The sequence below is a fragment of the Moschus berezovskii genome, chromosome 13 (genome assembly GCF_049115385.1).
Source record: "Moschus berezovskii isolate FMDL1 chromosome 13, NW_MosBer_1.0, whole genome shotgun sequence".
In the NCBI taxonomy this organism is placed as follows: Eukaryota; Metazoa; Chordata; class Mammalia; order Artiodactyla; family Moschidae; genus Moschus; species Moschus berezovskii.
The window spans coordinates 87,925,809-87,938,108 of NC_142472.1; the positions used below are offsets into that span (position 1 = coordinate 87,925,809).

A 12,300-nucleotide genomic window follows, 5' to 3' on the forward strand; every position below is an offset into this window, starting at 1 on the left:
TTTCAGTAGATGTATCCGTAGGCAAATTGGCTTACATCCAAGTCAAGGCGGGGAGAACATGTCACCCTAAGATATGTCTCCGACATAGGGTTATTTTTCTCTATTTAATTCAATAAAATAATAATAATAATAATAAAACAGAAAAGCTGAGTAAGTTTCCCTTTTCAATTTTGAGATTTGTTAATTTATTTTTGGCCGTGCTGGGTCCTCGTTGCCTCGAGAGGGCTTTCTCCAGTTTTGCGGAGAGAGGGCTGCTCTTACTGCAGAGTGCCAGTCCACGTGTGCAGTTTTCAGTAGTTGTGGTGCATGTGTTTCATAGTTGTGACTCCCAGGCTCTAGAGCCCTGGCTCAGTAGTTGTGGTGGATGAGATTAGCTGCTCTGAGGCATGTGAGATACTCCTGGACCAAGAATCAAGCCCTATTCCATGCATTAGCAGGCAGGTCCTTAACCACTAGAACGTCAGGGGAGCCCCAGGTTGCCCTTTCGTGAGTTACATTTACGTTTAGTAGGGCAGTCTCTGTAAGGGGCATTACTCTTTGCACCTGAAATAGGATAGCTACATCTCAGGGAACTCTTGTCATTGAAGACTTCCCGACATAAATCTGTAGAGAATCATGCTTGTTTACTGTGCTTTCCATGATAAACTGCCATAACTGGCCTCCCGCTTTCCCCCAAGGTCTTACATATGTTCTTACCTTAAGATGGCATTTAAGATGATGGCCTTGGTCACTGCAGGAAGTGACTCAGTTTTCCTTGGCATGTCCCCCATGTGCAAGAGGTATGCATATTATTAAACTTCTGTTTCTCTCTTGATAATTTGGCTTTAATTATGGAGAAGGAAGGCTCAACCAAGTACCAAAAGGGCAGAGGGAAGTGGTTTTTCCTCCTATACACATGCAAAGAAATAATACTCAACAGTGGACAGGAGTGAAAAGTCAGCCCTTGAAAGACAGGGATAAATATCAGATTCATATGGCTAAGTGAAAGAATCCAGTCTGAAGAGGCTGTGCACAGTATGACCCCATTCATGACATTCTTGTAAAGGCAAATCTACACAGATGTTAAAAGAGATCCTGGGGTGGGGAATTTGAAGCTATCCTTTACATGGACCCCTGTTAATATGCATTTGCTAAACATACAAATTCATAGAGTCCAAGGGATCAATCATGATCTATTCAAATTTAATTTTTCAGGCTGCTAAGTCACTTCAGTCATGTCCGACTCTGTGCGAGCCCATAGACGGTAGCCTCCCAGGCTCCCTTGTCCCTGGGATTCTCCAGGCAAGAACACTGGAGTGGGTTGCCATTTCCTTCTCCAACGTGTGAAAGTGAAAAGTGAAAGTGAAGTCACTCAGTCATGTCCGACTCAGCGATCCCATGGACTGCAGCCTACCAGGCTCCTTCATCCATGGGATTTTCTAGGAAAGAGTACTAGAGTGGGTTGCCATTGCCCTCTCCGTTTTCAGGCTATAGGACTGCATAGAATGGAAGGCAAAATACAACAGAATTTAACTGTATTAGAAACACATGGAAAAAGTTCACCATAGGGATGGGGAAAAGGTGCTTACCCAACTGAACTTCAGAAATGAACAGACTCTCTAGACTAAAGGAGAAATGGGCTCAATGTAAGCAGTAGGCTTTCTTTTATGGAGTCCTTTCCAGAGTGTGAAAGTGAAAGTCACTCAGTCATGTCTGACTCTTTGTGACACCATGGACTATATAGTCCATGGAAGTCTCCAGGACAGAATACTGGAATGGGTAGCCTTTCCTTTCTCCAGGGGATCTTCCCCACCCAAGGATCAAAGCCAGTTATCCAGCAGGCGGATTCTTTACCAGTTGAACCACAAGGAAAGAGTCAGTTCAGTTCAGTTCAGTTCAGTCATTCAGTCGTGTCCAACTCTTTGCGACCCCATGAATCACAGCATACCAGGCCTCCCTGTCCATCACCAACTCCGGAGTTCACTCAATCTCATGTACATTGAGTCGGTGATGCCATCCAGCCATCTCATTTTCTGTCTTCACCGTCTCCTCCCACCCCCAATCCCTCCTAGCATCAGAGTCTTTTCCAGTGAATCAACTCGTCGCATGAGGTGGCCAAAGTATTGGAGTTTCAGCTTCAGCATCAGTCTTCCCAATGAACACCCAGGATTGATCTCCTTAAAAATGGACTGGTTAAATCTCCTCTCAGTTCAAGGAACTCTCAAGAGTCTTCTCCAGCACCACAGTTCAAAAGCATCAATTCTTCGGCGATCAGCTTTCTTCACAGTCCAACTCTTACATCCATACAAGACCATGGGAAAAACCATAGCCTTGACTAGACGGAGCTTTGTTGGCAAAGTAATGTCTCTGCTTTTTAATATGCTATCTAGGTTGGTCATAACTTTCCTTCCAATGAGTAAGTGTCTTTTAATTTCCTGGCTGCAATCAGCATCTGCAGTGATTTTGGAGCCCAAAAAAATAAAGTCTGACAATGTTTCCACTGTTTCCCCATCTATTTCCCATGAAGAGAAGGAACAGATGCCATGATCTTCGTTTTCTAAATGTTTAGTATCAAGCCAACCTTTTCACTCTCTCTTTCACCCTCATCAAGAGGCCTTTGAGTTCCTCTTCAATTTCTGCCATAAGGGTGGTGTCATCTGCATATCTGAGATTATTGATATTTCTCCTGGCAATCTTGATTCCAGCTTGTGCTTCTTCCAGCCCAGCGTTCCTCATGATGTACTCTGCATATAAGTTAAATAAACAGGGTGATAATATACAACCTTGACGTACTCCTTTTCCTATTTGGAACCAGTCTGTTGTTCCATGTCCAGTTCTAACTGTTGCTTCCTGACCTGCATACAGGTTTCTCAAGACGCAGGTCAGATGATCTGGTATTCCCATCTCTTTCAGTATGTTCCACAGTTTATTGTAATCCACACAGTCAAAGGCTTTGGCATAGTCAATGAAGCAGAAATAGATGTTTTTCTGGAACTCTCTTGCTTTCTCCATGATCCAGCAGATGTTGGCGATTTGATTTCTGGTGCCTCTGCCTTTTCTAAAACCTGCTTGATCATCTGGGAGTTCACGGTTCACATATTGCTGAATCCTGGCTTGGGAATGTAGCTAACAATTCTGAAACCACAGTTTATGTAATCTGGAAAGGTACAATGCACAGATAAATGGCAGATGGTGGAAGCGTGGTTCCTAACTGTTGGAGTGGAAGTTACAGAGAAGAAACTGGAGATACGATAAATAGATAAGCCCCCCACATCCTCGATCTAGACTTCCGGGGAGGATGGTGTGGGGAGTTGACTACCTATGGAAATGCACCAATCTTCATACCTGGAATGCCATGCAGATGTAGTAACCTCACACCCCATCCTTCCACCCACACTAGCTGAAATGAGGCAGAAGAGAGAGAGGCCCCAGACTGAGAACCTGGAGTCTCTCCTCTGTGGACAGATACTACAAGATGAAGACAATCGCAGGAGGAAATAGGACCCAATCCCTGTCCAGATAGGAGATAAAGGACCACAGAGTCCTCATTCTCAAGGTCGAAGAGATCTTTTCCACTACAGAAAAGCTCCAAAGGGTCAAAGGGCGAGAGGGTGCCTACCTACAGTCAGTAAGTGACATCAACTCCCCTTAGGCTTCCTTGTTAGAACCTTACTTGGCGAAGAGATGCACACACATGGGAAGGACTCTGAGATAAACCAAACACAGACTCAGAACCAGGCAGAGCAAGATGATTGGCCACAAAACTTAAAGAAACACTGCATATAAGTGATTTAAGCCACCACAATGGTGAAACCTCTTTCTGAGCGAACAGTTTTGTCTATTCACTCATAGTGTTTTTCGTCCTAATAAGTACTTTACTTGTTTCAATACTTTCTGTTTCTTTGTGGAAATTCATTTCTACAAAGCCACTCAGACAGAGCCATGTCAATGACAACTGTTCTAGCGGTAAGGACTCAACTCTTTCACTGTCATCGCATGACTGCAGTCTCTGTTCAGAACAGAAATCCCAATTCAGGCAATGTTGGCCAAGGCTTCGTAAGACCAGAAACACTCAGACTCTTTTAAGACATGCTTGTGTCCCGGAAGATACAGGAGGAAGAGTCTCCTGCTACCCTAAAGCCATTACGAAATCCAGGCCCTGGGGGGTGGAAACACGATGCGGGTGTCTGGGTCTCTGATCAGCATGTGAAAGGAAGGAGGCGGGCCAGTCCTGAGGGCAGAGATTCCCTTAAGTATGTGAGCCTTGGTGCCCTGATGGGACTTATTCCTGGACACGAAGTGGAGCTACCTTGGATACGAGCGGAGCTACCTTTGTTCTCTTTTTAACCCTAGCCTCTCTGAAGAAACCATTTCAGTTCTAGGCCCAGAAATCTGGTGATGTCTCAAACTCTGACATAACTGCTTTAAAAAGAACAAGAGGATATACTTCAGAAACTTCTAAAATGAGGGTGAGTAGAGTGAAATTCAGAGAGGAGAACCTGAGGAGCTTTTCCTACAGAGTGCACTTTTAAACTCAGCTTTCAGGTTTTTTTTGTTTGTTTGTTTCTTTCTTTCTTTCTTTGTTTTGGGTTTGTTTTGGCCATGATGCTTGCTGGGTATCACTTTCCCAGCCAGGGATTGAACTCAGGTCACAATAGAGAAAGAGTCAAATCCTAACCACTATGCTTCCAGGCAACACTCTCATCATTGATTTTAACTGTCCCTCTGGCCACCCCCAAAAGTGGACTTTTACCAGAAACTAAGACACCATTTCTCAGGGTACATTATGAAAAATGCAGGGCTGGATGAAGCACAAGCTGGATTCAAGATTGCCAAGAGAAATAGCAATAACCTTAGATATGCAGATGACACCACCTTTATGCCATAAAGCAAAGAAGAACTAAAGAGTCTCTTGATGAAAGTGAAAGAGGAGAGTGAAAAAGTTGGCTTAAAACTCAACATTCAGAAAACTAAGAACATGGCTATGGTTTTCCCAGTAGTAATATATGGATATAAGAGTTGGATTATTTAAAAAAAAAAAAAAAGCTGACTGCTGAATAACTGACACTTTTGAACTGCGGTGTTGAAGAAGGTTCTTGAGAGTCCCTTGCACTATAAGGAGATTCAACCAGTCCATCCTAAAGAAAATCAGTACTGAATATTCATTGGAAGGACTGACGCTAAAGCTGAAACTGAAATAATTTGGCCACCTGATGTGAAGAACTGACTCATTTGAAAAGACTCTGATGTTGGGAAAGGTTGAAGTTGGGAGGAGAAGGGGATGACAGAAGATGAGATGGTTGGATGGCATCACCAATGTGATGAACTTAAGTTTGAGTAGGCTCTAGGAGTTGGTGATGGACAGGGTAGCCTGGTGTGCTGCAGTCCATGGGGTAGCAAAGAGTCAGACATGACTGAGTGACTGAACTGCACTGAACAAAACGGTTTATAATAGTTTTTTTTTTTTTTTTTTTTACTTAAAATAGCCACAACTTGGTGGGAAAAGAAGCAATTGTTCAACAGATGAACAATATATTTCTGAACAATGCAGAAGTAGCTTAATAAAGGAATGAACGGCAGATACATTTAAAATTCGTGAATATCAAAACATTATGCTTAGAGATTAAAGATGATAGAAACAGATGGTGAGATACACCATGTTCTTGGATTAAGTGAATCAATATTGTGAACATGACTCTACTACCCAAAGCGATCTAGAGAGTCATGCAATCCCTCTCAAGTTACCAATGGCATTTTTCACAGAATTAGAACAAAAGCTTTTACAATTTGTATGGAAACACAAGACAACCTGAATATCCAAAGTCATTTTAAGAATGAGAAATGAATCTGGAACAACTAGCCTCCCTCACTCCAGACTATACCACAAAACTACAGTAATCAAGATCGTATGGCTGTGGCACAAGAACAGAAATAAAGATCAATGGAAGCTGAAACATAGAAGAAGACTTTGATGTCTCCCAAAGAAGACATACAGATGGCCAAAACCCATAAAAAGATGTTCAACATCACTCACTATTCTGCCAGTACTAGAGAAATGCAAATCAAAACTACAGTGTGGTGTTACCTCACACCAATCACAATGGGCATCATCAAAAAATCTACAAACAATGCAGCAGAGGATGTAGAGAAAAGGGAACCCTCTTGTGCTAAGCAGGGAATGTACGTTGATATAGCTACTATGAAGGGTAGTATGAAGGCTCCTTAAAAATCTGAAAATAGGACTACCTTATGACACAGCCATCCCATTACTTGGCAATACCCTGAGAAAAGCATAATTCGAAAAGACACATGCACCCTACTGTTCATGGAGTCGCAAGGAGTCAGACAGGAGTGAGCAGCTAAGCACAGCATGTAGATACATATTTATGGAATCTAGGAAAATCATACTGATGAATCTATTTACAGAGCAAAAATAGAGGTAAGATATAAAACACGAACTTGTGGACACTGCAGGGGAGGGAGAGAAGGGGACGAATTGAGAGAGCAGCATTGACGTATGTACACTAACATGTGTAAAATGCGAGCTAGTGGGAAGCTGCTGAGCAGCACAGGGAGCTCAGCTTGGTGCTCTGGGAAAACCTAAAGAGGAGTGAGGGGTGGAGGGAGGATCAATAGGGAGGGTGTATATGTACACACACAAATGATCCATTCATTTTACAGCAGAGACTAACGCAATTGTAAAATAACTATAACCCAATTAGAAATAAGGAAAAGGAAAGAACAAATGAAAATATGAATAGCCAGTACTCCCCTGGTGGTCCAGTGGTGAAGATTCCATGCTCCCAATACAGGGATCCCAGATTCCTGTACTAGTCAGGGAACTAGATCCCACATGCCACAACTGAGACTCAGAGCAACCAAATAAAAAACTAAATTAAAAAATACAAACATCACGGACAGCATAAATAAACAAAATGTTATCCATATATTTCTAATGAACTTTATAAAGAATGGGTATATTTCCTTTTAAGGAAAAGACTTGAACATTAACAGAAATAAATTAAGGAAATTTAAAAACACACAAAAAGCAACCAAAAACTTACTATGCCAGTCAGTAGATGTCAGCCATAAAGGAAATACATGATCCGATCTGTATGAAATCCTAGAAAATAGATCTAATAACTGGAGATCAGCAGATTATTGGCTGTCTGGGGTTGACTGAAGTAATATTTCGGGTGATGGATACATTTTGTATCTGTTACATATATAGGCAACCCTCAACCGACACAGGTGTGAACTGCACAGGTCCTCCTAAACCTGGATTTTTTGGATAAATACATACTATCACATGACCCATGGTTTTTGAATCCACAGTTGTGAAACTGAGGCTACAGAGGGCTGACTGTAAAATGTACACATATTTTTTGACTATATGGAGGGTCTTAATATTTTTTGGCTTTCAAATAGCTAAATTTTCTAAAGGGAATGGTGCTCAGAGATATAAATTCTTACTTTCATCTCCACCTGCCTAACTTCCATCTTCATGTTGATATCTAAGAGATGCCTCAAGCTCAGGCAAGTATACAGCCGTGACTTGTAACTTCCCGTCTGTTCCTCCAGGGGCCTCCCCCATAGTTGTGATGGCTTCTTGTTTCTCAGGGCGAAGCAATGGTGTCATTCTTGGCGACTTCCTTTTCCACCAACTCCACATAGGAAGATAGGAATGGAAGAAAAATAAAGTTGATTCTGTCTTTAAAATGTATCTAGTCTTACCCATATATGAGCACGTGCTTTATTACCCTACTAGTACCAGTCAGCAGTAAAGTGGATTTTAAGTCAATGATGCTTTATTAACTGCCCATGTGCTGCTGCTGCTAAGTCGCTTCAGTCGTTTCCGACTCTGTGCTACCCCATAGACGGCAGCCCACCAGGCAACCCCCCGCCCCCGTCCCTGGGATTCTCCAAGCAAGAATACTGCAGTGGGTTGCTATTTCCTTCTCCAATGCATGGAAGTGAAAATGAAGTTGCTCAGTCCTTTCCAACCCCTAGCGACCCCATGGACTGCAGTCCACCAGGCTCCTCCATCAATGGGATTTTTCAGGCACGAGTATTGGAGTGGGTTGCCATTGCCTTCTCCGAACCGCCCACGTAGATGGAATAAAATCAATCCAAAAAAAGTCAGTTCCCAGTGAATAGGTATCTAAATGGGAAGGTAAGAAAAGCAGGAAGAAGACATAGGGGGATATCTTCATGATCTCAGGTAGGCAAACATCCAAGGACAGGAAATTGTGCCTACTTTGTTCATGCTGCATCTCCAGTGTCAGTCAGTTCAATTCAGTCACTCAGTCATATCCGACTTTTTGTGACTCCATGAATCACAACACGCCAGGCCTCCCTGTCCATCACCAACTCCCGGAGTTCACTCAAACTCATGTCCATCGAGTCGGTGATGCCATCCAGCCATCTCATTCTCTGTCGTCCCCGTCTCCTCCCACCCTCAATCCCTCCTAGCATCAGAGTCTTTTCCAGTGAGTCAACTCAGCGCATGAGCTGGCCAAAGTACTGGAGTTTCAGCTTTAGCATCAGTCTTTCCAATGAACACCCAGGATTGATCTCCTTTAGAATGGACTGGTTGGATCTCCTTGCAGTCCAAGGGACTCTCAAGAATCTTCTCCAGCACCACAGTTCAAAAGCATCAATTCTTCGGCTTTCTTCACAGTCCAACTGTCACATCCATACATGACCACTGGAAAAACCATAGCCTTGACTAGACGGACCTTTGTTGGCAAAGTAATGTCTCTGCTTTTTAATATGCTATCTAGGTTGGTCATAACTTTCCTTCCCTTTAGATAGACTCTATTAAAGATAATTATGCTCTTTAGGAATATGTGTCTAAAATAGTCTCTCCAGATTGGGATAACTTTAACTTCTAAGGGTTGTGCTAAACTAAGTGTTGGAAGTCTATTGAATAGCTAAATTATTTCCAAATGAAATAAGATTTTGAAACATTTACTACTAAACACTAATTACGTCTTACATAGAAACTAAAGAGATTTGAGATTAAATATAAATGATGTTTGGTGACATTCTGAAATGTTCTCTAATAAAACAAAGGTTTTAGAAATTATCACTGGTATATATTTACTTATCTATAAAATGCTAATATAAAAGTCAGTTCTTGGTTGCCTAAGGGAAGTAGGAAGTGTGTTTTCAGTAAAGAAGGTATGAGGAATAGGATTTCATTTTGTGAAGGGAAGAGGAAGTAAGTCTGACTTACAGGTGACATTTTAGGATGGAATAACACAGCAGTGGGTCCGGAAAGTGATAAAGTTTGTGAAAAGTGAACCATGAAGAGAGAGTTTTGTGTGTGTGTGTGTGTGTGTGTGTGTGTGTATATATGTATATATGGTTAGGACTAAGTTTAAAAATAAAGTTAACTCAGTTTACCGTGGAAGTAAAGTAAGCTGGTGCAAACACTTGAATTTAGCTTTTCTCTCTGTTAAGAGGACACCTTTTCTTCAGATAAAGAACTACCTTTGACAATAGATTTAAGTTTCTTTCTCTCTTAAATGATCTGTTCTGGAATTCTTTATTGTGACTTTGGCTAGCTGAACAGTATTGTTTCACAATGACCGATAGTCCTATCTGACTGAGTTGTTCTAAACCTTTTTGATATTTATTGACAAAGCTTCTTAAATCATTCTAATGAAGAAGATTTCTAGCTTAATTTTGGGATGTTTCAGAGGGCCCCTGAAACATCCCAAAAAGAGATACTACACTAATTTGGTTTGTTTTGTATATAGAATTACATGGAAAGTATTGTCAAGTGAGTAATAAGTCTCAGGCTATATTGTATGGTAAAGTCCCTGGTGGCTCAAAGGTTAAAGCGTCTGCCTCCAATGTGGGAGACCTGGGTTCGATCCCTGGGTCGGGAAGATCCCCTGGAGAAGGAAATGGTAACCCACTCCAGTACTCTTGCCTGGAGAATCCCATGGATGGAGAAGCCTGGTAGGCTACAGTCTACGGGGTCGCATAGAGTCGGACACGACTGAGCGAAGAAACGGAATGTGTTACTAATATAGATACCCTAGAAACTGTATGGAGTTCCTAAAATTTTGATATGTTTGGGTAAAATGTTACCAGGCACAATTCAGTTACTAACTCAAAATATTGTCATAGCACTAACCAAATTGTGCAAAAATGCTTCCTCTTCAAGATTTATAAAAAGGACTTTTGGATAAATACCAGTTTCTGAACTTGGGAGATTCTAATGAAAAATCTGCTGACTTCACAAAGGTTAACAAAAGGACTAAATGAACTGGTGAATATGCTTATCATTTTTATGGTTTCTAGTTTTCAAGGTTTAAGAAAAACCTTCCCCTCAAAATTATGATGGTTATTTGGTAAAATTTTATTTTATAAACAAATTGAAACATTTGTGTTTTCTATCTGAACCCTCCAGAGATTGGAAACTCTTAGTTTATAGTAATTTTATCAGATAAGTTAGGAAGGTTATTTCACTAACAGATACAGAAATCTGAAGGAACTTGAAGAACTCTGAGACCTTGAGAAGGGAGGAATTCACTTAGATCTGTTAGGCAAAATATGTGATAAACATTTGGCATGACTCTCCTAGTCCTGAAAGGTTTTATATTAAAAGTTCAGTCTGAGACTTTTGTAGTCTCAGCAAAGCAAAAAAGTCTATGATCAATTATAGTTATATAAATCATCAGGCAAAGTATATTGAGACCAGACCTATATTATAAACAAGTCTTAATTTGGTTGTATTTAGCAAAAATGAGGGTGATTTGAGGGAGAAAAAGATGTTTCAATGAATGTTAAATCCCAGTTTGTTAATGGAGATCTGTATCTACTAAGACTCATTTCCTGGATAATTCTTTGTTGTTCTGGTATATTAATGTAAAATTTAACTGCATTGTTAAAGGACACTCTAGGGTTGTTTCTGAAGCTTATTTTAGTAATCTATCTTTGGAAGAAGATCAGATGCCTCACGCATGACCTGCAATCAAGACTGGAAGAAGACATAATTTAAGGAACTTTCCAACCTGGATGGATGGGCCTTTCTCTCAGATACTCCTAATTAGCTCATGCCCAGTGAAACTGAAGGGAAACTGACTCTTGGGTTAACTCCCACTTCCAAAGGCCCCTAAGCAGGACCAGTCCATAGAGAGGCCTCCTGACCGCAAACTCACCTTCAAACTATGCTCAAACAGAGGAAACTACTCTACACTAGGACGAGAAGAAGACGACATCAGAGGTAGGCAGCTTGCCCAAGATGCTGATCTGATGTTTATGATCATTTATAATGTTTTCTTGATTCCTTGGACCTATGTCTAGCAATCAAATCTTTCCTATTATGGACACGATTCTATGTTAGTTTAAAACTCAATCCAATTGTTTGATTGTGGCCAATTACCTCTGTCTAGTACTTCTGGGTTTCCTTGGTGTATTTCTGTTCTCTAGGGATACCCACTAGGAAATTTATTTTAGATGAGTGTTGAGTCCTGTTCTATCTTCATGATATTACAGATAGGATTCTCTTACCTGGCCAATTAATAATACCTGCTCTGGGGATGCTGGCCATAAATTTAAGTTTTTTCTTAGGGTCATTTTAACTGAATCGGAGTGATGAGCTAAGACTCAATTTAAAAATTTAACCTATAGTCTATGAAAAGGAAAATTCCCACAGATATGGGGTGGATCTACATAGTTAACACTGGGTTATCGTCATTTAAGTTTAAAAGCTCCTTTATGCTGGGAAGGGTAAAACCATACTAAAAATGATTAACCTGGAAATTATGAGACAAGGCTGGGTGCCTAATGAGCTATGTCTCTTGTTACCCTTAGAGAGAGTGATTAGTATGGAACTCAGTGAATTTGTGGCACTGATTTATGGCCTTCACATCTACAAGGTTGAACACAAAGGTGTAGACTAGGACTCCCATGAATTTTAGGTCATGCATGTTAACGAATTAGAGGTAACCCTAACCAATCTACCATTGGTATGACCCCAATGGGTCAAAGATCTGTATTCTACTGGTATGACCATTTAGCAGATTGTGTGTATGTGTGTGTGCCTTCAATGTGGTTGGAGGATGTCATTGACTATATCTAAGCCTTAACTTCTTTCATAAGCTTTATTTATTTATTTATTTATTTTTGTAGTTAATTTATTTTTTATTGGAGGCAAATTATTTTACAATATTATATTGGTTGGTTTTGCCATACATTGATATGAATTTGCCCCGGGTTTACATAAGTTCCCCCTCCTGAACCCCCCTCCCACCTCCCTCCTCCCTTTATCCTCCCTCTGGGTCATCCCCGCATGCCAGCCCCGAG

The 12,300-nt window shown here is 41.0% G+C and overlaps 1 pseudogene; it reads left to right on the plus strand.

The window, feature by feature from the left end:
* The window catches only part of LOC148775882 (uncharacterized), a 36,289-nt pseudogene extending 24,392 nt beyond the window's left edge, over nucleotides 1–11,897 (plus strand).
* Nucleotides 11,898–12,300: the final 403 nt, after the last annotated feature.